The 27198-nt window shown below is 39.7% G+C and overlaps 1 protein-coding gene across 1 annotated transcript in view; it reads right to left on the reverse strand.

Moving 5' to 3' along the window:
* cdk18 (cyclin dependent kinase 18) overlaps window positions 1-19430 on the reverse strand; it is a 43187-nt gene extending 23757 nt beyond the window's left edge. The window contains exon 1 of the mRNA XM_032550471.1: window positions 19051-19430. The gene's annotated coding sequence lies outside the window, so the exon portion shown is untranslated. The remainder of the gene's footprint in view (window positions 1-19050) is intronic.
* Between the last annotated feature and the right edge of the window lie 7768 nt (window positions 19431-27198).

Genomic DNA, 27198 nt, shown 5'->3' on the forward strand with positions numbered 1-27198 from the left:
ATGGAAACCAGGATGCTTTAAAGCATTGCAACAAACAGATTTCGAAAAAGTCTACAAATCACATGATTAAAGAGATACATCCTCACTTCGCTCGCTTGTGTGTCTACATGACACACGCTGCAGAGCGCCTCGTCCGGACGGCTGCGACAGATCTTCATGAGACGCTTCATCAAACACAGTTGTGTGTGTGTCATTGGCTAATGAGGCGGAAAGCAGCAGGAAAGCTACAAATCAATATCCTGTCTCCCACAGTTTGCTCCACAATCACAGCCAGCCTGACTGGTTGGCTGGTCGTTGCTCTGCTGTTATGTTTACAACTCGCTTTTCATCCTCCTCGCCTTTTCCGCTCCGTCTGCCGGTACGGGGACCGGAGTTGCGGGGTGTCCATGGTTCATCAAATCAAATCAACTTGGGATTGTGATTTAGTGTGTGAGAGTGTGTGTCTGCTCCTTAGCGCAAAAATGAACCCCTCAGAGTCGTGTGGGGTTGAATCAGTTACTAGCGACATCAGGATATTATTGACACTGAAAGCACTTTGTTTTTGTTGCACATGTTGGACGAATGTCTCTAAATGCAGAAGGCGACACCCGAAAATGTTACTACATATATATACCGAAATGCTTTAGCTTCTCCAGTGCTACCGCTAAAGTTCACATATCAGGTCTTGATAATCAAATTTTTTTTTTTGCTGAAATTTTATTTTGTTTTTCTTTTTATGTGTGGACGACATTCCGTTCATACTGAATTTTGTCACATTGAACAGAAATGATGGGCACAGACCAAAACAAACATGGACGTCCTGCTGTCACTCCAACCGTAATCCAGTCTCATCATGTCTGGGTTGCAGACATGTATGCATTCATCTCAGGTTGTGAAGGCTTCTCACGTTACATCATGGAGTGTTACTGGCTCTGTTTGCATTAACTGAAATCCATTCCATGTCATTTTAAATGCATTAGCAAAGAATAACTGAGCACATGATAATAACCGTTCCCTCATTATCTCGGAACTCATTTACTTGGGGAAGAAAAACAAATCACTTCCTTTTTCTTTACAATATGTCTGGCTTACTGGTGAAAGTAGATTGTGTTTTTTTTCACAATCTATATTCTTTAAAATGCCTTAAAATGGACAGAGAAATGTACAACGGCCTGTCAGGGTCATTCTGAGTAGAAAAAAAAAAGATGTACATTTTTGTCAAAAATCTCTGAAGTTTTCTAGTCAAACGTTTTCTAGAAAAAAACTCATTAATTTTGAGGTTCACTTCAGAAATTTTCTAGAAAAAACATGTAAATTTTAGAGTTTCAAATGTCTAAAATTTACAACTCGTCAATGTGAATTTAATTATAAAGCACTTTAAAAACAGCTATGAACTGCACCAATGCCTGTACTGTATTCTTAAAACCATAGATAAAAACTTATCTGTAAAATTAATTGTGTAAAACACAAGTTATTCCACCAATCAGGAGCAGGGACAGCAAATGGCCGGCCTCCTCTGCTTCTCAGTCTGGTTTCTGGGAACAAATAGGAGCAGTGTGATATTTGACCGAAGTTTCCTACAGATGGAATGGTTGTGAAGAAGCTCCTGGAGAAACGCAGAGGCCAAGCCATTCAGAGCGCAAACATTTTCAAACTCAGAAAATGTCTAAAAGTCAACATTTTTATTCTTGAATCTCATACATTTCCTTTTTTATTTCCAGAAAATTGCTGAGATCAATCTCAAAATTTCTTCTATCTACGATGGTCACAATTTGCCGTCAGAAACGTACTCAAGGGAGCAGTCTGAGTTTAAGGCATAACTTCTAGTGGTTATTTTAAATAGTTATTGTGTAAGAGTTTGTGAGTGGTATTATGTATTCTGGCATTAGTTATGAAAATACACCACAGTTGGGGACTGGGTATCCATTAAATGCTTTGACTTCATGACGTGAATATTTCTCAATTAAGAATTTAATATTTGATGTGGTAACTTTTGTCAATGTTATCAACAATATGGAGACAAACCAAACAACACACAGCTAATTCTAAGTTTGGAAATTCTATAAGACAAAAATAGTATCAGATAGAAATCGGATTAATGCAAAAGAAGATTACTGTACACTCAGATATGGATGCCACTGACTAAACCAGCATTATGTTTGTGGTTGTTATAGATCATTTTTGTGCACTTAAAAGTGTAAGTATAGGAAGAAGACTTATTAATTATTTTAGTGTAACTCTGCCCACTATTTATTAAAGGTGTGTGATACTGGAAATGTTGGTATTGATCTGGTACCAAGTAAATATAGGGCTGGTATTGCCAATACATAAATATAAATTGATCGTCATCGACTCATTTGGTGATTTGACTTACAGTATTTGATTAAGATAATAATAAAACACAAGACACAGATTTGGGGCAAATACAAGTATTTTTCATGAACTAACTACAATAGAAAACAATGTAACAGTATAGAAATAACCTAATTACTTAATTACCTTCTAAATATTACTATTTTTCTTTCATTAGCTAATATTCAGCTTTATTTATATTTAGGTTTGAGCTATATTTCTTTACTTAAGCATATATTTTTAAATTCCAGAAATATTTTTTCGCCTGAATAGATAAAAATTAACCTGCACTTCTGGGTGGATTAAACAGATTGTATTTGAAAGAAAGCAGACATTCTGAGTGCAAACATTACAAAGTTATGAAATCCTCCTTTCAAACTGAAGATGTAAGCTCTTGATATTTGGCATTTTAATTCCTGCATATGCGCAGGCATGAACTCTGTGAGGGAATTTGTGTAACTTGCTGGACACATGGAGGACCAACTCTAAACAAAAGTATTAATCTCGTCACATCAGCATTGATCAATGCTCACCTCGGTATCGATAGTATCGATATGTAGATCGATACGCCCAGCCCTAGTTTTGGAACGTCCAGCTACAACAGCAGGTAGTTTTCTCGTTTTCTTTCCTTGCGTCAAAATTATCTGCTGCTTTCACAGCACAGATATAAGCTAACGTGTTTAGTTTGGGGTGTAAATTACATGGAAATATATGCTGATTTCCCCCCTAATACTCGTATCATACATCGTTGGATGGGGTGGAAATTAAACATCAATCATTGTTGGAGCAGATCCTCCTTTCTGTGTAGTCTAAGAATACATAAAAGCTGCAACAAACACAGCCACAGTTTTAAGTGCAACCAAAGAAGGAGGAGATCATAACAAGCTTCTCAGCTCATGATACCTACTCAAACTGAACCACGCATTCATGTTAATATTATTAATAATAGTAAAGAGCTACGAAAAAATAAATGACTCAAGAAAGCAAACCCCCTCCCCCAATCCAAAACAGATTTCATCAACAAACTTTACGTAGTCAGACATACAAACTTTAGTCTCTCAGGATTATCTCTTAACTTACTTATCTGCAGTTTATCTGTTATCTACCAGTGCATCTTCATTGCTACGGTCATAACCAAGAAGGTTTCTTGTTGCAGCTGACAGTGTTTATGTGAATGAGTTGAGGCGGAGACGCCGGTCCGGTGCTCCATTCATCTTCCAGACAACAAGCGGCCTCTGTGTGTGATACGGCGGAAGGATCTGGATTGTTTCAGACGCTCCAAAATCTGGTTTTGATTTCTGAGGCGCTCTTCAACCAGACGAGGTTCATTTTTGTAATTTCGACGGCGACGCTTTTTATCAAAGCATATATACATGAACACACACATACACACACACACACAACTTTATTTTAATTGTGCTCGTGGTTGCTATGGCTCCCACTCCCCTTTTGTTTTAAAGATCCTCTTTGATCTCTGTTTGTCAAACGCCCCCGTCCACTCATTCAGGTTTTAATGAATCCCTAGGAGGGGTATTAACCGCCTGAGCAAAAAGAAGGTCAGCCCCTGCGTTTAATTCACAGGAGCTAATCAATAGAGCTCCTCGTTGGAAATGTACTCTAAAGATTAATGTGAAAACTGGCCAAAAGGTATTTGATCTGAACTAAAGCAGCTAGTGTGTGGGATTAATTATCAACCGTGTTTCTATTTTGAGGAGTGTCACACTGGGATCACAACACACACACAAGCACCCCTACTCGCACCCACACACACACACACACCCCCACACACGCCCACACACCCCGTCAGGTAACTATGTTACTTTCAGTTTTTATAAAAAATAAGGTACACATCAAAATAACGTAAAAGCAAATAGATTTCACAGTTTGACACCTTGAAATTGGACTCTGTCTCTTTAAGAAGCCCTTTTCCAAAAGTCCCCCTCATCATAACACTGCTTCTCCATAATGCCGTTTATGACCTTTGTAGAGACTGAGAAGTAAACAGAAGAGTCCAGTTCCAGGCGTTGGACCAGGGACCAAGGCTAGAGTTAACTAAAACTAACAAAATAATCAAAAATTGAAATTGAGAAATAACTGAAATAAATAAAAACAGTAATCAATGGGGAAAAAAAACTATCACTTACAGGAGCAACATCATGTGTTTATAAAGCTAACTAAAACATACGGAAATGATAGATATAATATAATTTGTTTTCATATTTATGAATCAGTTAATTGTCCTTTCAAACTGATGTGAAACTGATTTTCTTTTCCACACAAACAGTTTTCATTACATCATGGAACTCCATGTTCCTCCTGGCGCTGATAACACTAGTCTGCAAATTGCAACAGCAAACATTTGGAGGAAACACCAGAGTCAGCTGATTGTTCAACTATCCATTTTCTGAAAATGGTATCTACTGTTGGGTATTCATTACCTAATCAATGTATAAGTAATACAATACTTTGACCTTTTTGAATTCTGCACTTAGAAATTAGTATAGAAAACATCAAACCATAACTAATAACAACTAAACTAAAACAAAAAACATTCAGTTCATAATAACAAATAAAAACTAGCAAGGACACTAAAAACTAACTAAAAGTAACTAATTTAGACAAACAAAAAGTCACAACTAAATAAAACTGAAGTATAATGAAAAACCCAAAACTGTTATAACCTTGCCATGCACACATCTAAAAGTTGCAGGTTTATCAGACTCTCCACATATGGCTACAAATTGTAATAAGACTGCATCTCACTCTGTGGAGGATATTTGCAAAGAGAGGAGTTTACAGAAACTCTCATGCTGACAGGCTGCAGAAGATTAAATGCTCCTTCTGTTACTGCCTCGGCATTAAAAAGATTCCTTCATACGACTCCTGGAGCTCAGGAAAGCAGAAACTGTTCTACATCAAATGCACAAATCTGATGTCTTTATACGTCCAGTTAAGTCAAGATGCAGACCAGAGTCCAGATGTGAAGTCTGGACATCGACAGTTTGTACAGCACAGCATGCAGGACCTGCTCAACCTTCCATCGTTTGGATGCCTTTTTGAACAAAGGTTGTAAAATATCTGAATTTAAGCATGTTATAACTCCCCTGATTAACTTGGGCCCACACTTGCTAGGAACACCTTTATTTGGTCAAATTAAGGGACCTGATCCAGTACCTCGCTGCCTCAGGGGAGAAGAGGCTGAGTTTATTTTGTTCGGGCACAAAGCCATATGCCATCGCGCCAGAGGCTTATGCTGGCTCCCTCTAAGTTAAACCCCACGACGACTCTGGTGTGCGCTCACTGAGAACGGGGCCAGCTGATGATGAAGACTGCAGACTTGTTCAGATGACTTTATGCGGGTCAGTGGCCACAGTCAGAACAGAAGAAACGGTACAGCTGGACGTAGGCCGGAGAGCACAGATGTATGCATATACAACCGTGACTCACACAGGCATGGACCTTCTGCAACTCAGTGAATGAATGGAAGATCTGAATAGCACATGTGAACGCTGAGACCTCCAACTCATCCTATACTTAATAAGGGAAACCTGAAGGGAGTGGTCGTATACAGTACAGTGTTGTGAAAGAGAAGCTGTCCCCTTACAGATTTGTATAAATTGTTCTGTTTTTGCCGTTTTCAAAAATTTCCAGGCTCTTCAAAAGGTTTTAGAGGAGATAACAGAAGGACTACTGGGAGCTTTTTGGTTCAGAAATAGGACTGACTGATGAAACTGAACCAAAGAATGAGGTTAATCACAACTAATTTACGGTTTAAACTTTGAATAAATGAGCTTTTTTCCTTCTTTGTAATCAAGATTGCAATTTGATCATTTCATTTCTAATAAATTGAATTCGTCTGATACAAACATGTTTATTTGAAGCACTTATGAAAATCAAGAACAGAGGAAATCAAAAGTTTTACCACTGCGCTGTGCGTCTTGGAGCTGGTTTGGGAATAAATGCGGAAACTCTGTCCTGAACCAGCATAAAATATACATCTATATGGACAATCAGCAAGAGGCTCACTTCATTTTCCACTATTGATCAACACCAATTTTATTTTTTTGGTTTTTCCTTTCAATTGAAATCGCTTAAGGCCGAAACTGTTGGGTTTTCAGGCAAAGAGTACGTCTTCACGAGAGACGTTGATGAGGGTCATTTCTACGGTGGCCCAGAAGGTTTAACGAAATGCAAAACTCACAATGCAACAACAATAACAACAAAACATAACTCAACAACAAAAGCCACAATGGAAGTTATGCTCAAAAAGAATTTATGCTAAAACAGAAGTAAAGATAAACCTGCTGGTAGCAACTTGGGGAGACAGAACTGGTCAGTCGTTTTAGTTTCTGACAAGAAGGGGTATCTTCAATATTCATTTTTAGCATGCATGTAAATATTAAATGTAAATATTGAAGATTTCGAAATAATATCTAAGAGAAATGCAATCAAAAGCATTTTCGTTCCTCTAACAGTTACCCACCAGCTGGTACATCATCTCATTGTTCTTATTTGCTACACCATGGACTCTTAAAGTATTTTATCTCTGGCATCCTCTCTAATTTGAAGTGGTTTGCTCTAAAACTGCATTTTTATTCTTTTTTTTTTGCAGATGATAAAGGTCTATCCCCAGATCAAGCTGTTAAGAGAGACACATGAGTTGCAGGACATTTACCTGAAGGTAAGGATGAACGCCTCTGAAACATTTTAAACAATGCTTACTACTTCAGTCATAACGGCTGTCCTGCACCTTTGAAGCGCCTTCGTGTTCTGTTTTATGTTTCTAAATGGTTCTGAATCCACACACTTCAACATTTAACAGCTCCGACATTTCTGAGGCTGATTTATTGAAGCTGCTTTTCAGCCTTTGCATAAGAAACAAAGGAGAAAGTCCTCAGATTGTTAACAAAACGGAGCACTCCTGACTATGAACAGAGCGGAGAGAAATGGATTCAGCAGAAACAGTGAGAGGAAATAATCCCGCCGTGTGAGGTGTTTCACATGCACTATAAAAAGCAGCCCTGCATCCAGACTGTACAGGCCTCCCTACAGCAGACAGAGCCGCTTCAGAAACCAGGCTGGCAGCAGAGGAGCTGGTCCGCGGCCGATTAGTTCGGCTTCCATCGCAGCAAATGTGCTTTCAGTTGATTTTGTGCAGCTATACCCTAAAAGTAATCATGATGTCTGCAGTGGTGGAATCAATCAGTTCCACTAAGCTTAGATTAAAAAAAACAACAACAAAAAAAAACACCTGAAAAAGTAACCAACTTTTCATCAACAGTAGCTGGCCTGGCATTTAGAAGAGAGTTTGTGCATTAGGAGAGATCACGCATATCCATGTATTGTGAATTTTCTTGTTGCATTGTGAATTATTCATTGATCAGATGTCGGAGGAGTAATAATTAAACAGCTGGAAAATAAACATACTTCTAGGTGCATTATGATTTTAGCTGCATTTCCACAGACTGTAAAGTTGTGCAAATTGGAATAACGACAATAAATTTGCTTAATGGAAACAGACCAATTTAAAGAAAAAATGTTTTTTGATAAAAAGTCTTTGTGCTAGTATGAGGTGGTTTTTCATCTGCATTGAAATGAGTGCATTTCACAAAACTACAGTGGAAACACGTTTTTTACACAAGTCACTTCATAAACAACTGGATGTTACTACTGGCAGAGAAGAAGAAGAAGACAACAGGAAGCAGCAGGAGGACGATGGGGTCGGGTGTTTTTTACTGACTTATTATGTGAGCAAAACTGATTTCAATTTAATTTCTTATTTATCGGAAACAATTGAGGAATTGTGCTTTTTTGACATTAGCTGAATATTGACAACGTTTTGCACACGGCTGTAATGGAAGCACAGCTGCTCTCACTTGTTTTGACTTTTCGTAATTGCAAATGCTTATTATGCAAACTAAAACAAAATAAAAACAGTAAAATTAGTAAACAAATAAATAAGTACAGTTTGCTTTGATAATACCCAGAGGACTGCAGGTGGATTTGGAAATGACTCTGGGTATTTCAGAGTTATGGCAGACAGAAGAGAAGATGGACGGCTGATGACCGGAAATGATCTGACATGAAGTGAACTAAACTGGACTGAACTGAATTGAAAGATGTCTGGATGAAGAACCGGTTTCTGGATTTTCCTTTTAAAGCCAACAACTGACCACTGCCTGACATACGATACATACTTTCCTTCCACCTCACAATCACACCCACATGCACACACACACACACACACACACACTCCTTTCTACTGATCTATCACAGACAATCCGAAAAAAATAAATTGAAATTTGTGGCTGTGAAACGAAAAGATGCGAAAAAATGTAACTTCTGCAAATCACTGCATGATAAAAACAAACCAAAAAAGAAATAAAATAAAATTTTGGCTTTACCTCACAACAACTGCATTGTTTGCAGAAGACTTAATCCAATCTGGAGAGATGCTGATAAGAGCTTATCTTGCGTCACTGACTCGGCTTCAGTTTCTAGAAGCTGCAGCTCATAACATCCACAGATATAGAAGCTGTCCTTAGAACAGTATATGCACAAAGGAAGTCTTCAGTATTATGAGTGTCATCGGCCAAAGTAGCAGCAATATGATTTATGTCCTGTCATGTTTGGAGACGGGTCGCGATAAGGAAGCAAATGTATTTGGGTCAAAGCATTGCATACTGATGTTTACCATGCTGGGTTTCCTTGACTACTTCCTATACATCTATTCATCACCTTTACACACTTAATCCCAGCAGGTTCATGGAGGACCAGTGACCAATCCAGCCGTCAGGGAGAGAGGGAGGCAGGTCACCAGTCAATCACCGAACAAACAACCATTCACTCTATCCTAGCTAATAGCAAGATCGAGAGACTTATGAACATATTCTGCATGTTTTGGGACTTCAGGAAGAATCTGGAACACCTGGAGAGAAACCGTCCATGACCTGGAAGATCGTACAAGCTTCATGGAAAAAGGTCCTTCTAATTTGAACAACATTGTTTCTGCAAGGCGATATTGTTAAAATAAATAAATAAATCTGCAGCCCCATTTAAAATGGTACAGTGAATGAACCAGCGACCGACAAACCTAGCCTGACCATTGCCGTCCTACGCAGTTGTTTAATTCTCATCTCCCTTCATTGCCCTGTCTGGGATTCCTCTGGTAGATTTTCTACAGGGGCCAATCAGCAAACAGAAGTTGTGAATGATGAAATTGATTTTCTGGTATTTTAGAATTGTAGTCAGTCTGTAGTTTTAGCAATGGCAGCAGAGGAAGTGAAGGAAGTCGTTCAGTCCATGTTGGTCACACTTCCAAATATTAAATTAACATGAACGGCCGCCTCGTTCAGATCAGCTCTTCTCCCTTCACAGTGGAGGACGGTTGTCTACACCGTAGGTAATTTCCGGTAATTTCCAAAGTGTCAAACTGGTGCATTACATGTGTCACAGGCAAACATTGGATAAAATTGAAAACTTCAACACAGACCACGCCTCCAGGAAAGGATCGTGTCTGAATATCTGAGAGTGCAGACCCTGTGGACAAAGTGAAGCGTAGAACATCGACTGGTTTTTACCAGGTTAGGAGAAGCCCCTCCCACCTGAGCCAACAACAGAAGCCAAGGTTCAAGAGTATAATTGCTGTTGTTAATGTGCTTCTACAGGAATGACGTTTCCCATCCATCAATTGTCTGCCGCAAATAAAAGATCGGGTTGCTGTTCAAGGAAGGAAAGCAGGTGATCTTTCTCCCCAGTGGCAGTCAGCTCAGTGTGTTCCCAGGACAGAAGGTGTTTCTGTCTCCACTGAGTCGTCCTCCTGGCGAGAAATGCCTCGAAAACCTCCACAGAGAGGCATTCACAAGGCATCCTGATTAAATCATCTCAGCTGTGGTGATTCCAGGTGTTTGATGCACAGCTGTTTCATTTTGCCTTCGCCGTGTTTAATAAATAATGACAGTTTGGAATCTGGATTTGTGCACTTGGGGTCAGGTTAGCATTCATTTAGAACCTCGCAAAGATCTGTCCATTTAACTGTGTCCTGATGCATCAAACATTAGAGCTGTGTTTTCTTGTTACTATTCCTGTATATGTGCTTATTGCAGCTTCATACCAGCTGGTAGAGTGATCAGTTATATTTTATTTAACATTTATTTCATCATGGAGATCAGGAATCTATTTTTCCAAGGGAGACCTGTTGATCTTTGTAAAAGCACCTGGTGGATTTCTTGCCAGTGTGTTTCATTCTGCTGTCTGGTTCTAACACTGACAGAAAAGTCTTTACATAAATTAAGTTAAAATAAAAATGCTCCAGCTGTTAAACACTGCCGTTGTTTGGGTTCGTTTTTGGCCCCAGCCTCTGGGGTCGATGGTCATGCTTACTATTTCTCCACATGTAACTTAATCTTGTATATTTTACACGTCTCCATTTGTATCTATGGTGATTTGACTAAATGCTTATTTCCATTTTGTTCGAGGTTGTCAAAATCAGGTTGTGCTACTTTAATAAACTGTTTATAGATTCATAATGTCTGATGACCAACTTAGATTCACACCAATTCTTACAGGTACGGTTCTACTGCATCAACATTATGGTTGTTGTTTTTTGTTTTGTTTCAAGTCAAATTTGGACTTTTTGAATGTCATCATCTCCATTGACTCCTTTGTGTTTGAGTCAGTTTTAAGTTTTCTACACCATTTTGTTGGACAACTTCTTAGTTTGCCAACTGTGAGAAGACGACGAAGCAGCTGGAAATGCTGCTGCATCGGACAGCAGGAGCTTTTGTCCACAAAGCTGCTGCTGTGGAACAAAGCAGGAGCTTTGTACATATTCACCTCACCCTGTATGTTTAAAGACTTGAAATATGTATGTATGTATGTAAGTGTAATTTTAATTTCCTTTTTTCTGAACACTACTGTACAAATGATTACATATTCTAAAACAACAAAAAAAAATGTAAATTAAATAAAAGCGTTTTCTATGGTTGCGTTTTATTTTATGACTTTATAACAATTTCAATTCATCTTTTCCACACCCCGGATTAACACTAACGTAAGCAAACACCATGGGGTCTCCATGAGCAGCCGGCATCCACAGGTTATAAACTCTGCGTTTATCTGCGTAACAGGAATGGTGTGTGGGGGTGTGTGTGTGTGTGTGCGTGTGTGTGTGCTGCTTTGGAATCAAGGAATGAGACTCTAACTGTTTGGGTTGTAAAAGCTCCCACCGTCCGCTAGCATTTCCACTAAACTCGGCAGCTCAATGCTTGGGCAAAAAAACAAGCAAAAAAACCCCCCAGCTGTGGGGGATGCTAATAATGCTAATGCCAATGCTGCTTAAACAAATTACACTATTAAAGAAGCATCTACAAATCATTCTCAGTGAAAGAGGAGTTTAAAGTTGAATCAAATCCATTTTAAGGCACAGGGAGCCTCCATCCATGTTAGCAAATATCTGTTATTTAGGGGTTTAACAACAAAAGGAGCCAGATTTCTACAGTGAGGATTGACCTGAGGCCTATCAGTGACAAGTGGAATTGGCTTAGCGATTGCAGCCAACCCTAAGGATTTTCCTCTTAGCTACAATCAATCGCGGCAGACAGGTCGCTGTGCAGAGAAAAGTAAAAGCTGAGCAGAGAGGAACAGTTTCTCGGTTTGCGCTCGACTCCTGACTGATCAGAGGAACGTGGCTCCGCATTCCCTTGCTTAACATTTCTGTGACATGTTACACAATACATGTAGCTGGAAAGCCTGATGTCACATGTCGCCATGCTTTCTGTCCTCAGGCTGTTGTAATGAGTGGTAATAAAGATGACCTTTTGTTTGCTGGGTTTCAGAGTCACGCTTCGCCAGACAACAAGTCCAGCTCTGTGTTTTTTTTGTTTTTTTTTTCAGCTGAATGCCTAGCCATGGCAGTCCTGTTCGTCTGCTGGACACTCAAACCATGACCTGCTACTTTCTTTTTTTCTTTACTTGTAGAAACACAATTACGAACAATAAATCTTTTTGTGTATTGTGTTTTCACACAAACACTCGCCCTCCCCACTCATCACTGAAGTGAACAGTGGGCATACTCTGTTCACAGATCATGATGCATGACATCAGTACGCAGGTCAACATAAGACCGGCCTGTTCTGTGGCATATGAACATTTATGTTTCTGTGCGACACTTAAAGCAGCAGTATGGTGTTTTCAGGACACTTCGTGCCATTTTACAGCTCAGTCAAGCAACTATGCTACCTTCAGCTGTTATAAAAAGGCTGTATATATGAAATATGACTAAAAAGAAATTTGACAAGGTAATTTGATGCCTAGAAACTGGGTGTCTGTCTCTTTAAGAAGCGTCTGTTTCTTCCAGCACTTCTCCATTAGGCCTTTAACATCATTCTTAACAGCATTAGACTCAGAAGTAGCTCCTATAACAAGCTCAGCTGATGTGCATCAATTAGCAAACACCACACAGTGTTTGCTAATTGATGCTGGCTAGTCTGAAGGAGTTGAGCGGGGGACCATGTATGTTTAGTTTATCTTAAGTAAAATAAAAATAAAAATGAATTTACTTTCACATTTTGTAATTGAAAGAAAAAATAAAAATAAGTTATTCTAATTTGACTATTTTTTTCCCCACAAGGCAAAAAGGTTCAGACAGAAATATTTTAGAGTTTACAGCTCACTACTTACATCAATCAGTTAGTCAATATTATTTGTGTAGCACTTTTCCGCAACAAGGCAGTTCAAAGTGCTTTACATAATTTAAAAAAAAACAAAAACAAAATACAGTCAATTGAGAAAACCAGTATATTGCATTATATATTATATTTTGATGAATGCCATCACCAAAATCATCAAAACACATCAAAACATTGACCAACATCAAATATGTTGATCAATGTCTTATTTATTGTGGTTCAAAAGCAACTCTAAACATGTGGGTCTTAGTCTCGATTTAAAGGAACTCAAAAGTTTCAGCTGTTCTGCAGTTTTCTGGAAGTTTGTTCCAGATATGTGGTGAATAGAAGCTGAATGCTGCTTCTCCAGGTTCCAGAAGATCTGAGAGGTCTGGAAAGTTGCTACAACAGCTTAGCTTTCATATAGTTTGGTGCTAAGCTGTTCAGTGATTTACAAACTAACATTATTTTAAAATCTATTCTCTCAGTTGAAGAACTTTGAATCTGGGGTGATGCGCTTTGTCTTCCTGGTTTTAGTCAGAACACCTGTGAAGTTATGTCCACCACATCACGCAAGCAACAAGCAACAGCTGAGAGCTTGAAAAACAACTTGTGCTTTTTAGAAGCACTTATGAAAAGCACCTAAACGACTGCTGAGCTCCACAGTGAACACACTGGAGGCAATCAGAGGGCGCCCAGCCGCTCGTCAAACAGCCCCTCAGTGCTTAGTGTTGCCTGTTGGTTTTGTTTTTGTCCAGCGTTCCCTAATAATAAATAATAATAATAATAATAATAATAATAAAACAGCAGTATTTACAGTTTTTTTTCTGAAACGAGCTACTGCCTGAGGTAGGATGAATAATTGCAGAGCAGACATCAGCAGGGCTGCTGGGCTGTGAACGCGCCTGCCGCCCACCTGCAGGCATCCTTTGAAGCATGAAGTGACTGAGTGAAGGATATCCTCTGCAACATTTGTTTTTATGTATTTTATTTTTAGAATAAATTCAGCCAAGGATGTATGATGCTGACGACACGCGTCCGTGCACCCAGTGTGACGCTGAGGCCGCCCATGTCATTATGCTCGTCGTGTGGGTTTTAGTTTTGACGTTCTTCATGTTGTGAATTAGCAAGCTGTGTCTCTGATCAAAACCGTATAGACTTTGGTCCCATACTGTTCTGATATGTAATGGCTGCTTGAAGGAGGCTGCAGAAATACTGCAAACCAAAGGCAAAGGCAGCTTGTTTGTTTAGTAAATTCAAGGGGGTAAAAATAATCTGCTATGAACATGTTCTATTAAAATGGTGAGAAAAAAAATACACAGAAAGAAACATGAGGGAAGGCCTTTTGAGCATTCTTGATGCCAGTTTTTGGAAAAATCGACTTTGCAGTGGGCTGAGGAACATTCGATTTTAATGGAGGTAGTTAAGAGTACTTCTTCACGGCGGCCAACCAGCAAACAGAGAAACGCCCTGCAATCACATGAATGATGCAAACTCCAAACATGCAAACATGAAAAACAAATGCAGCAGAAAAAGATGGTGTAGTCCTAGAAGATAGAAGCAAAAAAAAAAATGCAAACGAAAAATACTGCAATCAAAGAAAGTAGGTAAAATTACTGATATGATTATGCAGACGCATGATATTATAAAAGATTACATCTTCGAATCTTTGAATGAAACGTGACCTTTTTCTTTATTTTGGACATCCCATTAAACCGTCTTTACTCAAGATCTGGTCAAAAAGGATTTAGTGGTTGACTCCCCCTAGTGGTCTGGAGCACTTCTGTTTCTTAGAGCAAGTTTGCAGAGTTTTATACTTGCTGTTGTTGCTTCGATGTCCAACAATTGCAGCATTTTTCGGTTGCACGTTGTTTAGTTTGTTGCTTTTTTGTATGTGTGTTTATGTGTTTTGGGCTTTTAATCATCGATGTCTGTGCTGTGCATTTCACCATTTTGCGTCTGTTGGCATACGTACGTCTTAGGCCTCGTTTGCACAGATCTGGTTTTCAGTGAAACCGGAACATTTTTGCTGCGATCCGGCAGCTTGTTTACACTCCGCCGGAGATTAGAGTCTCTGACACCAGCAATGTTCGAAACCAAGAGTCGAAACTTTTCCCGAACACACACGGCAGGATGAGGTGGAGGTCAACGGTCAAAACGCATGTCCATTTCAACGATAACTTAAAATCACAGCGCCATCCAGTGTTCTGACATAAGAACTACAGCTGACTCAATGTGTCTTGTCCAAATATGTACCTTTTCCCCAAATGATTTTCGCTGGTTTCCAGACAGTGGTATGGTCTAGACCAGGGGTGGGCAACTCCAGGCCTCGAGGGCCGGTCTCCTGCAACTTTTAGATGCATCTCTACTTCAACACACCTGAGTCAAATAATGAGGTCATTAGCAGGACTCTGGAGAACTTGACTGCACTTAGGAGGTGATTCAGTTATTGGATTCAAGTGTGTTGGACCAGGGAGATTTCTAAGATTTGCAGGACACCGGCCCTCGAGGACCAGGATTGCCCACCCCTGGTCTAGACAAACCCACAGGTGGTGTTTACACAGCTTTCGGAAATGAAATGGCCATACGTGTGTATTCTTTTCTGCAATTACACAATTATAAAAAAAATAAAAGCTCAACAGAATAATAAAATTATTAATTTCATACACTAGATTTCACCAAATTTGTAAGTTTTACAAAGCATGCAAAAAAATAAAATAAAAACAAAACAAGAATTTAGTGTTTCTACTTAGTAAACATCCGGGTGACCCAGTGTTATGGGAGTTATTCCTGTAGTTGTAGTCATCTTCCATCACAAAGACCCAAAACATTGAGTCAGAGATACAACTGCACAACTCATAATCATGTGTTAGAGAGGTCTAGTCAAAGTCAGGACCTAAGTTTCCTTGAGAATCTGCAGGACGGCTTGAAAATGTATGATCACAGAATGATCTGATCAGTTTGATCTAATCTGACGGATGTTAAGCTATTTTTCAAATGTGTTTTGGCAAACACTGTCAGCACATACCGTGCAGCAGAAGACCAGAAGTTGGCCTTTGTGGTATGGAGGTCTGAGGAATCTCACTGCAGATCCACTTTCAGCATCTTTCTTCACAGCAGCGTTGAGACGTGTGAAACACCAGCAGCCTTCCATGTACGGACTTTGACCAAATGCTTTCTGTTTGTCCACCTCCAACGTGGCGTTCAGTGGCAGAGCCAGGGCCACCGTTGAGCTCAATCAGGTGGATCTTCACATTACCATGATGGAGTGGGCCTGGGGCTGTGAGATGATTCACACACATGATAATAAGCTGCTTATATAAACACTATTGTCATGCTTCAGCTGCAGCAAATGAAAGGTAGAACCAGATCAAAACGACAGCAAAAACTGTCGTCATCTGAGTCCTGTTATGTGATGCCCTGCTGTACTTCAGACACACACATCCTGTGCTTTTGTTCTATAACTTGAGACTAGACCGAGTTTTAAATGTCTAAAAAGTAACGTGTAAGCACGCACAACAACAGCAAACAAATGTTTTTGTATATATTTATTTTAATATTTTAAAATGTAAAGATTACTAAAACAAAAGTCAAGTTCATAACTTACTTATAGCTCCAAAAACTCAAAAATAATTCCACTTCTAAATATAGTGTCAACACAGCATGTGCCTCCCATTCAGCTTTCACACCCTTTTTAAAGCTGCTTGTTGCTAAACTTGTGAGAGTGTGAATTTTAGCACCACACAGACGCTGGCAACGCAAGGTAAAAACAGCAACAGAATTAGCACTGAAAGTGTATGCTCAGCAAACGTAATGTTTGGTTACAAACATAATGTATCGTTTTATCGTAGACAGCGGTCAGCAAAGGATGAGTTTGGAAAATCGCACTAGAAAAGTGAGTCAAACCGACTTAGCTTAAAATACAGAACTCAGCATCACTGCACAAGCTGGCATCTATGGGGTGATCATTATATTTATTTAGTTTGTCATAAACGAAGGACATGGGGATTCATATTTCAGTCATATTTTGACAATATTATTATTGCTAGCTTTGACTTTATAGTGGTAATAAGCTTTTATTTTGGTAGTCTACTCAAAAATGCATCTGAATTTGCATATCAGTTAAATATTTAGCATGGAGCTAATTATTTAGCTAGCTTTATATTTAGTTTGGAGATAAATATAAAGCTAGCTAACTAATTATTTAGATATAAAGCTAGCTAACTAAATTTTTAGTTTGAAGCTATATAAAGCTAGGCAACTAAATATTAGCTAGCTGTACATTTGTAGCTAAATATAAAGTTAGCTAACCAAATATTTAGTTTGAAGCTAAATATAAAGCTAGCTAGCTAAATATTCAGGTTGAAGCTAAATAGTTAGCCTACTAACTAAATATTTGGCTTGGAGTTAAATATTTATTTGGTTATAGAAATATTCAACTTGCTAAATACATTTTTGTTTCCTTTTTTTGTTTTTTGTTTTGGGACATTTTAAATGTTTGTTCAAATTTTCGCATGACATTTGAATGGGAAAATAGCTTATCGCTACTCAATTTCAGACCTCCTCGATGTAAAAACACATACATTTTTATTACGGTACATAATTCTGGGAGCTAGTAGTAAAACCTCTCAACCTCTTGACCTGACCTGACCTCTCTGGTGTGTTCAGCGTTCACATGATGCTCATACGTTTGCTAATGATCTCTGACAAACCTCTGAGACCTTCAGCCAGCTGGATTTGTGCTTTGACTAAATTGCTAACTCGGTGACTTCGTAAGACCATTGGTTGCACTGGATTCTATTCAGGACTACAAAAGGTAAGCTGAATATGAAACGTTTTATCAGCTTCCTGACACTTCACAACCACGCACAAAATGTGGGAAAAGAACTCGCCAAACCCCACGTTCAGCATCCCATTATTGCCTCAACAACCCTCTCCCCTCAACTCACTGAAATTTCCGCTGCTACTTGCAGCAGTCCTGTGCTACATTCGCTCCTGTTTCAGTGTTTGCTTTGGTAATCAGAACTGTAAGTTGTAGAGTAAATAACAGCCCACGGCAGTCAGTGCCTCTGATGTTATTAACCCTGGCTCGAAGCTCTGAGTTGCACCTGGGTGATGTAACAGAAACGAGGCACCACTGGCGTTCTGTTTTATTCGCAACGCATGTATTCCCTTCTACCTGTACATTTAGGGTCGATGTATCGATGTTGTTGCTGTTTTCAACTAAATGTGGTTGGTAAAAACACAAATAACTGAAACTTTCTCTACAGCATGCAGCACGCTCACCAGAGGTGTCATTTCTCTCTCTCTCGCTCTCAGACTGTTTGTGATGGCACTTCAGCCAGGCAGCAGAGTAAACTGTGCGTGATTCAACAGTGCATGACAGAAGCATGGAAAAGGGAAGCAGGGGCTTGTGCATGCACACACACACACCCACACACACACACCCATGCCCACACGCCGGCACACCCGTACACACATTAGATACCCAATTACACCCACAGGCCCTCCTGGGTAAACAGTGCTGTGTGTGCAAATGGATTTCTGTGAATCAGAGTGAGCTCCTGATTTACCTCTTCAGGAGATTTGAGTGAAAATGAGTGAAACTGACATTTCCTCCACGGAGAAGCAACAGTTTCTGTGCAGACGGATTCCTGAAAGCTGCCTCATCCGTCGTCTTATCAGTACCTGTTGCACTCACTGGCCATTATGTAAGGGCTGCCCTTACTGTGCAACCAACAGTGACCTTGTTTTTAGCATTAAAGACAGACCCAGCCCCCCTCATGTGTTTTGAAAAAGACCTGCTCCTACATGACTCTAACCTCGACAGGAAGGATCAAAGCAGAAGCTGAAGTAAAAAAAAAAAAAAAATAACCGATGCAGTGATGAATTCCCCCTGCTAATGAGGAATCTAATTAGAACGACCTCCGTCCCGCCGAGACGCAACACGCGGCGCTGTCTCTGCCAGGCGACCCCCGTGACCCCCAGCTTTTAGGCTTGTTTTGGTCAAAACCTTGACCCGACGCGACTGCGGTTGAAGCTGGTTACTTACAGGAGAGCAGAGGTCCTCTACAGCCAGCCAGAAGGATGGAGGGATGACTTGAAGGCTCCCCAGGGAGCAGAGGAGAACAGGTTTCCCCTCGTCTTCCGGGCTGTCACCCACAGCGGAGATAGATCCACGAGACGCAGGCGGCTGGGTAGCAGTGATGGGCAGGTAGCCGTAGGGAGGAGGGAAACAAACAACTCTGTCTGACAGTTCACCCTTTCCGCCCTCCCTCCCTTCCTCCGTCCGTGCGTCCGTTTGTCCTCCTCTCAGAGCGCCGAGTGTCAGCTCGCCGTCCAGATAACAGGAAAGACTAAATAAAGGCGCAGAATCACAGAGGAGAGGACTCAGTGGAGCAGAAACTGCTCCTCTGGAGAGCTTTAAAATCAGCCCATGGCTCCTCCTCCCCAGCCTCCCGACTCCGCCCCGCCCCCGTTGGTATGGTGACGGCCAATCCGCTTGCAGCAATTCTATAAGCCACCGCCTCCCCCCCTCACCAGCCCCCGGTGTTGACAGGGCCGTCACATGAACAGGAGACGTCTATGAAAGCATGTGTGTATGTCTGAGGGTGAGACGGAGTGTTTGTTAAAGTCTCAATGCAGAGCCAGATGAGTGTCTCTCGGTGTGTACGTCTCTGTCAGGTTTAGAATGGATGCAATGTGTGTGTGCGTGTGCGTGTGTGTGAAGCCTGTGGGTGCACATAACTGCAGATATCCGTGGGTGTGGGGTGTGTGGGTGTTTGTGTGGGTGAGTGCATGAGCAGCACTTGTTGCCTCTCTAGGACCTTTTCTGGTATAATCATCCCCATGGATGACTGCTGAGCTTTTGGGGACCAAACCCAGATGAATGTGACGGAGCTACATGTTTAGGGCTGAATATAGCATACGAAGGTTCAGGTTGGGATGAGGTCTGGACTAGTAATGGTTAAGGTTAGCTGTGGTGAGAAACATTCTCATAGAGCTCCTCCTGCTGGTCGACAGTTCGTTTCTTGAGATCAGTTGTCCCAGCTGGACTGTGGTGTTAATACAGCAGTAGCCAGTATTAATACTGTCAGTAATAACTCCAGTCATTATTGACTTTAAATGTACTGGCATATTTAAAGGAGCCAGTACATTTCTGGTTAGAGATCTTCCTTAGACCCTAATGGCAAGCCACATGGGGTAATATCCACACCTCACCACAAATTTGTTTCACTTTAGTTTACTTTGTCATCACTTCTCTAAATATATTACTAATTATTCAGCCTGATATGAGCCAGCTCCTTGTTCTACACTTTGCTTCGTCCAGAGTATAAAATTTTACATACGCCAGATTTAATGTTTACTTATGACGTTTGTATGACGTAGTGCCAGTTTGACGCTACGAAGATTACAGCAACTTGCCTGCGCTGTAAACAACCATCCTCCACTGTGAAGAGAGCAGAGCCGGTCCGAACGAAGCGGCTGTTGACGTTAATTCAATCAGTCCCCAAGGACCCTACTTGTTTTTCTTAAATTATCGTTTGTCTTGCACTAAAATAACAGCTGACAGTAATAATGACAAAAACAAAAAAATCAATCGTTGACAATTATAGGACTCCATGACCTTAGGGTTCAAACTGATGGGTTACTGCGGGGGAAATAAAGTCAATACAATGGTCCTAATAAAGACAGGAACTCAAAGTTTGCGTGAGGTTGCAGAGTGTATATTTGCCTTCCCTTAATGAGCCATGGAGCATGACTCCATCAGTGTTGTGTTTACACCTGGCTAGATAATGTGGCTGCTGTAGGTTATCCCATTAGCACAAATTGAATTCAACAGTGCAATAATTACAAAAGCAAGCAGCTGCTTATTGCCTGGAACAGACAGAACGCAGGGTTGGAAATGTCCGAATCTGTGTTTTCTGCTAGTTGGTTCACTTTACTTTCTTTTGAAACTTCCATTTTAGATGCAGAATCTGTCATCAACCGAGTGAACCGACCCCCACTTGTTTCTGTTCCCCCATAGGGAGTATTCCTTCAGAGGCATTTTAGGAGGCGGAGAGAACAGGAGACAGATAAGCACAACAGAACATTGGTTCTGTTGGAAGAGAACTGTCTGTCTGCTGTCACTTTGTGTTTGAAGAAGCTGCTATGCCACTGTCTCTTGCTTAACGTGTTAAACACAGATTAACCAGTAAATGGACTTTTCAGACACAGGTGTCTTTATACTACAGTCACCTTAGACACCCTCACTGCACTACTGAAACAACAGCAACAAGAAGTTCAGTTCAAAGTGATTTACGTCATAAAGACACGAAAATCAACAATTGAAACATTACATTTTGCGAGGTGTCGTCACTACACATCAAAACTGTGCTTAGTGTTTCATTTATTATGGTTCAAAATCACCGGTACTAATAATTGAATCTGGTTAACTGCTTGAGCTAAGAGCGTTATCAGTTTTAAATACCACTAAGAGCGTTTTAAAATCAGTGACTCATTCTTCAGTCATGACTGAAACTCCCATTGAAAGTTGAAAATTGAGGTTGCTAAATATTTTTTGAATAAAGCCAGCGATTAAAATATTAATTAGATCAACTGTCAGACACTGCCTGGCTGATAGATATATAATTGGAAATATTTTACAGCCTAAAACATCAGCAATTAATTCTGCGAATCTGTTTGGCAATAAAAACGTCTCTTCAGGTTTGTTTTTTCGGCCTCTGCCAGACACACTCAACAGCAGGAGTTTCTTATATAACATTTAGGATTAAACGCTGAAGAGTGCAAAAGTTTGACTTGCACGTTAGCTTTGTCATAAGTTGGCGTCTTATTTTGTGTATTACAGTGAGTTAAACACAACAACAAAGGGCAGCAATAAGGCTCAGGCTTTCCAAGTTGCACCAGACCGTTTCTGGATTGATGCCCAAAACCAAGCTAGAGATTTTAATCCATAACAACAGCATGTTTAGAAACATAAACACCTCATAAGAGCTGCCAGGCTGGTGGTTTAGGTTTGTTTTTTTATGGACAAAAAGAAGAAATGTTGAGACAAACAGGTCTAGTTCAAGGCGATTGTAGGACCTAAAGTAAAACCTTAAAACCTCCAAACTCATTACCCAACAAAACTTAGCTGGCTTTCCATGCGAGCAAAGCTTTTAAAATATTCTGCTAATGTCGAAAAAACATTTTTGCGATTGCCTTGAATTCCATTAAATAAGAAACCTCGTTAAAATCACAAGTGACTACATTTGTTCACGCGATAATTCATTAAAAGAAAAGCAGTGCCGTGATCCTCCAGCTACTTCCTGTCAACTACTTGGTGGTTTACGCCAGTGGCAACAACCAGTTGTTGATCATGTGACTAGTTTGATTTGCAACAAAGTGTTTTCCATTGCAGATTTGCAAAATAGACCAGTACTGATGTGACCATAAAAACCCCTACTTCATTTCTGGCACCAAAACATTTGATTCATTAATTGGAACGTTTTCATTAAAGATGATTTATTTTTAAAAGTGACAAAATGTCCATCTATTTGTTCGATGGAGGCAGAGCTACTGTTGACCTATTCAGTCCCAACTGTAACGTCTATCATTGAAAACCAAATTGACTCAGTTGTTTTGGATCACTTTCATTTGTATTAATTTAGCCATTTGAAAGCGTCTAGGTATTTCTGATGAGCGAATAAAAGGCAGCTTTATGGATGCAAAGGCTTCTATTTGCAGTAATGCATTTTTTAATACTTTATATGATCGTTGCAGCTAATTTGTGAGATAAAACCATTCCCATACTCTTCACTGACACAGAGCTATTCTTTCATCAAACACTTCAGTTTCCTTCAGCTTCTCTTCCTCCTCCGATTGTCTTCTAGGCTGCATGTTTGAGCCGATCGGTTTCTGGAGGAAATAGCCAAGAAATATGGACAAACATCAATAGCAAAACCCAAGGAACTGAAAGCATTAAGGTTGTTTTAAAGAAGCACCAGCAGAACTGCAGATGATCCAGAGATTTTATTACTGAAAAGAGATTTTAATTTGAGGTGTGAACATGTGGGAAAAAACGTTGAGTTGTAACTGATTCATCAAAGTGCCATGTTAATGCCACATCGGTCGGTGTAATGTTTAATTTGAACTTTTTTTTTTTTTCAGGTCTAATTGTCTTTATTAATCAGTTCCAGTTAAGTAATTAAACACCTGATGAATCTTAACCAAACAATAAGTAAATTGCTTGTTTGTACCGGGTGTTTGTGAGCATGAGCCACTGGGTCAGAGCAGCATGCTGGGTGATGTTTCCAGGTTACTTCACTGTCTTTGTGTCACACACCATGACAGTAGGGCTGAGGTGTATCCATACCCCCCCCCCCCCACACACACACCAAAACACACTGCTTTGTAAAAAAAAAAAAAAAAGCACAAAGGTTTTTCTTCCCCTTCATGGCTGCTCCATGTAACTTTTATAAAGAATGTTTTGACATATTTGGTAAAACTGTCATCACTGTGTAATGGCAGTATGATATGAGACAAATAATCTGTGAAAACAACTGAGCTCCTCTGCCTCTCGAGTCCTGCCTGCGGTCCTACACAATGCACCAATCCAGGTCAGAAACAACCAATGACAGCCAGGAGGAATTAGTGTTGCCGATCATGCTCATATACACGCTGCTGTACACGCACAGAACAACTTCTGTCATGAAACCCCTACAATTAAATATCAAGATGCAATTCTTTTGTCCGATTTTTCTTTTTTGTGTTTTTGAGATGGACTTAAAGTTGAAAGAATGAAAAACAAGATCAATTTCCCTTTCTTGTTTGAGATTTAGAACAGCATAACAAAGTAAATAGTTTTTCTGTAGTGAGATGAAAACAGAAATGAATGATACAGCAGTTTTGACACCTACAGATTACTATCCCCAGTGAAAAAGTGTAAAAAGCCTTTAAATAATTCATTTTTTTTATTGCAGCAACACAACAAGAAACATTTAGGTAAAAAAATATAAATCAGAATTGTAATATATTTATTCAATTTAAAAAAAAGTAATGTATTTGTACTGACAGGCAGGCTAGGCTAACCTATATCTGTGTTTTGGATAATAATAATTAAAAAAACAGGACATATCACGTAGTATTAAATTTTAATAATAAAACCAAGGTAAAACTAACTAATTTCATCACATATTACTGAAGACAGACACATTGAGAAAGTCCCACACAATTAAGATGTGGAACATTCCTCAGAGTGATTGGAATGCCCCAGACTTTCAGCACAGAGCAAGTTTCTTTTCTCTCTCTTATCTGCGGACACACGCACACACACCCACGCCCACACACACCCACCCACACACGCACGCGCACAGGGTTGCAAGCACATAGCAGCACAGAAAATTAAAATCCATCATGGGGAGCTGCTGGCAGCAAAGCTGTTTCATATTTGATGAGCAAACAAGGGGCTGTCTCCCTCCTTTATTCTCTTCTATTCATTCCAGCAAGTATTCACACAGACATGGAGGTGAAAACACAATCGGAGCCATTTCTGAACATAAACAAAAAGTTGAACCAATTAAGAATTTTACTTACCAAACATAGGAAGACAAATTATTTACACAGACTTGGAAAATGAGAAGGGAAATAAGAAAAATTGTGTTTGTCTCTCCTGTAGCTTACAAATCCTTTTTTTGCCAATCACCTGTGGGTGTTTTTGTGTGAAATACAGTCAGCTACTCTTTTAGTGCTTATTCTGAGTACAGACCTAGTTTCACTTGAAGGCACGATGTCATAGGAAAACAACTCTTAGGAGACCAGCAAATTGTGAGACTACACACATTGAGATCACTAAGACAGACGTTTTTGGATGTTTGAACATGTCTGCAGAAGGAGCGACAAAAGCCTTCCCACAGACGTTGTGTCATTTATCCAATAACGACATCACTTTATCCCATACCGCCCCATGCAGATAATTCACTCACATCGGGATGTTGGATGCTTGACCCTGTGGAGGTAGAAAAGAGGAACCCAGATGTAACTTTTCTTAGTGCAGTTTAAGAGAACAAAAACATGTGACATAAAATCCGCAGTGACTCAGTGGTTTAGATATTGTTCAGGTCAATGTCCAGGCAATTTGTATTGACAATGATCCACATCCATGGAGTATCTACTTAGAAAACCCACCAATTATATCATACTGAGGATTACATGCAATGTATCATAGATGTATCTAATTAGGTCAGGAAGTAACAATTGGAACTAACACAATATTGTAAAAGATTGATGTCACTGTCTAGTATAAGAATAAAACCTGACTATTAGGACATTACATTTTTCACCCTGGAACTGGTCCTTGAAACTGAGGAATCCTGCCAAACAAAATCAGGCCTATGGGAAATCATTGTACTTAATTATAATAACAACATGTTTAAATAAAAATGTGTGAAGCATGTTAATATATAAAAGCAACACAAAAGTAAGAAATCCGCCAAAGCAAAGGATGAATCACCTTCAGTCTCCTCTGTGGTGACCCGAGTCTCTGAAAGGCATCAGCATAGAGAAAAAGAAGACGCAGTGGGATGATGGTCGAGGTTCACAAGTGGTTCACATTCTCTCTCTCTCTCCCTCTAGCTCTCTTTCTCTCTCATTCTTCTTTTACTCGGCAGGGTGCTGTTGCCCCAAAACAGCGCTCGGAGCAGCTGGATGAATTACCAAAATTATTTTACTGTTATAGACAGAAACAACAGCAGAAAGCATTATAATTTATTCGCTACGTAAGCAGCAATACTGCTTTGATCACGTGAAAAGCAAGACAAATGATAAACACAAAAAGCAGCAAAGACATGAGATATTATCCCACGTTCGGCCACGTTTTTAATTGGCTTTCTGTTAATCTGCCCTGCTTCCAAAATAGTTTACTTTGAGAATTTTCTGGTTTAAATAAGCTGCTCCAAATGATTATTTTTCCAAAAAACAAAACCTGTCATAATCCTGTAGGTCAGTGTCCTCTGTACATAAAAAAAAAAAAAATCAGGTGTATGAGAAGTAGGCCTGATTTGTCTTAGTGATCTCAGGCCATTTTGATGTTTTTAGGGGGTTGCATCAAACAACAGCACAATTATGAGTCTTATTCTAAAAGCACACCAGAAGGCATTTGTGCTTAGGGCACCCAGTTATATATAAATATATACTGTATATATATAAACTCAAGATATCAAGCTGCAAACCCATGCAGTCACATAACCATATGTCTGCATTTCATCTTGCTTTGTTAATCACCTTCCAGTCATTAGCAAACCCATATTAATCTTTCCAACACATTAAATACTGTGTTCTTCTGAAAATACCCAGCATTACATAATGACTGGAAATTCTAGAGAGATGACAAGAGATAGTTTTATGCAACCAGATGAGATTTGCCTGAGTGGGGAAACAGATGGGGGAGTTTCCCCTGCGGCCTGAGCAGGGCGGTGAGAGATGACGGGCCGCTCTCAGTAGGGAGGTGAGCACACCTCCTCCTGTCTCTAAGCCCTGCTGAGACCTCTGCTCTTTCTCAACAGCTGCACCAGCAGATTACTTTCTGTAGCTCTCCTTTGCATCTCTGCTTATCTGTGTTTGGAAGGGTGAAAGATAAGAGATGAACGTAGCGCAAAAAAAACGTCATCTTTCTGTAAAGTAGCGTATCTACATTTAAAAAAATGTTTTAAATCCTTAGTTTAGGCTTTTCTTGGGTCCGTTTTTAGATTTTAGACAGGAGTGAGTGAATGAATGGACTTTGTGCTGCTAGTGCTTATTCTTTGTCTAATGTGATAACTAGCACTACATGTTTTAATCAGTAGGTCCAAAATGTTAATAATATCAATATCATGTCGGTATCTGTATCGTATCGATACCAGGGTGATACTTTAGTTTCTGATTCCTGCTGGCAATTTTATTCTATTTCTATACTAGTTACTCTGCTTCATAAAGATTTCATTTCATTTATTCTCAAATTACAGTTTTTTACACCTTATTTGGGGAAAAAAATATTCCCACTAATTTGTTTTGTTTATCCATTGTTTCTGTTTATCATGTTAATTTTTTTAAAGTATTTTGTAGGCACCTATGAACTGTCTAGGTCTGAATGAAATAATTCAAATTAAAGACAACAACCCCCCCCCAAAAGTTAGAAGACTGATGATAATATATCAGACTTAAATAGCAACAAGTATTGGTA

This window comes from Xiphophorus hellerii, chromosome 20, assembly GCF_003331165.1.
Source record: "Xiphophorus hellerii strain 12219 chromosome 20, Xiphophorus_hellerii-4.1, whole genome shotgun sequence".
NCBI classification, from domain to species: domain Eukaryota; kingdom Metazoa; phylum Chordata; class Actinopteri; order Cyprinodontiformes; family Poeciliidae; genus Xiphophorus; species Xiphophorus hellerii.